The following is a 1,902-nucleotide window of genomic DNA, read 5'->3' as shown; positions in this document are numbered from 1 at the left end:
GCTCTATGAAGAGCTGCCATTTAAGGTGGGTGTGTGAACATCGTGTGGAAGGGGTGATGTGTGACGGGGGGACTTGTGTAGCATTGTGTCACAGTGTATTTGTGTGTGTGTCTGTGTGTGTGTGTGTTTGTGTCTTTGTGCGTGCGTTTGTGTGTATATGTGTGGGTGTTTATGTGTTTGTTTGGAGTTAAAGTCTTCAGGCACTGTGACTTCACCTAGCTGAGAGAATATCATGATATCTGTTATGGTGTTAAAGTGGGTAAGACAGCTTCCCTTTTTGGCCCCTGTGCATATGTTTATGTGTCCGTCTTTCTGTCCGTCTGTCATCTTTGTGGTTGCGTTGTTCGTGAGTATCCTGTTGTAATAATAATAATAATGATGTATTGTTAGCACGAAATAACCTCGGAAACACTGTATAATTAGTAATTGTTGTTAGTATTTATCTGTGTGTGTGTGTGTGTGTGTGTGTGTGTGTGTGTGTGTGTGTGTGTGAGTGTGTGTGTGTGTGTGTGTGTGTGTGTGTGTGTGTGTGTGTGTGTTCTGTGTATGAGGGCGCATGTGTGTGGTGTGTGTGTGTGTGTGTGTGGTGTGTGTGTGTGTGTGTGTGTGTGTGTGTGTGTGTGTGTGTGTGTGTGTGTGTGTGTGTGTGTGTGTGTGTGTGTGTGTGTGTGTGTGTGCATGTGTTTCTGTGTATGAGGGGCGCGTGTGTGTGTTTGTGTGTGTGTGTGTGTGTATGTGTGTGTGTGTGTGTGTGTGAGAGTGTGTGTGTGTGTGTGTGTGTGTGTGTGTTTGTGTGTGCATGTGTGCGTCTGTGTTTGTACGGGATGGGTCTCCCCACAGGTCTGAGTGGAGCCAGGCCGGTGACCTCAGCGCACAGCGAGAGGTCTCCTGAGATAGTGATCCTTCTGCCCGCTGTTTTTTCAAAGGCTGACAGGGCTACAAGACACACACACACACACACACACACATGCACACACAACCACACACACAGACAGGGACTCCAGGGTGGTGGGTTGGAGAAAGAGGCGGAAAGTGAGGGGAAAGAGGCATGGGGTGGGTAAATAGAAATGGTGACAGAAGGCGAAGATAGAGTGTGTGTGTGTGTGTGTGGTGTGTGTGTGTGTGTGTGTGTGTGTGTGTGTGTGTGTGTGTGTGTGTGTGTGGTGTGTGTGTGTGTGTGTGTGCGTGTGTGGTCTACGTGTGTGTGTGTGTGTGTGCATGCGTCTGCGCGTGTGTGCGGTGCGTTGTCCGTGAGTGTGTGTGTATGTGTGAGGGTGGGTATGTGTGTGTGTGAGAGCGAGAGAGAGAATGCTAGAAGGAGGCTGAGCCGTGGGTGAACCAGGGTTGTACTGATATACACCTTTAGACATTTCCAGACCTTCTCTACGGCTAATTTGAAAACGCTGAAAGGTGAGCGCCTGGGCGCTGCTGATGTTTTCATCAGTTGGGTTTTAATTATCGGTCTCACACTCGGCTCAGCCTGCCTTCTTCTCTTTGGCTAATTTAGATTGAGATCCTTCCAGGCTTACCCCCCTATCTTTCATTTTCCTCACACCCCCCTGCCTCCTCCTACCCTCACCCCCCTCCCTCGCCCCTCTCCGCATCCCATCAGCCCCTTTGTAGAGAAAAAAAAGAGGAGAAGAGAGAGATGAGAGAGAGAGGAGAGAGAGAGAGAGAGAGAGAGAGAGGAAGGAATAAAAAAAAGAAAAGAAAAGAGAAAACCTTCATGTCTGTGACTTTCTTGCCCTCCGGCGTGTGGAGCCCTCTTTTATTTTGATCATCGTAGCACAATGGATTCATGCCATTCTGGCAACTTTATTCAGTATCAGCCCTGGATTTACATACTGCTTAACAAGTTTTGTGCGTGACTGTTGATGCCTCTGATCAAAGTGCTTTTGGAAA

Source organism: Gadus macrocephalus, chromosome 8 (assembly GCF_031168955.1).
Source record: "Gadus macrocephalus chromosome 8, ASM3116895v1".
NCBI classification, from domain to species: Eukaryota; Metazoa; Chordata; class Actinopteri; order Gadiformes; family Gadidae; genus Gadus; species Gadus macrocephalus.
Note: the sequence above shows the minus strand (reverse complement) of the source record.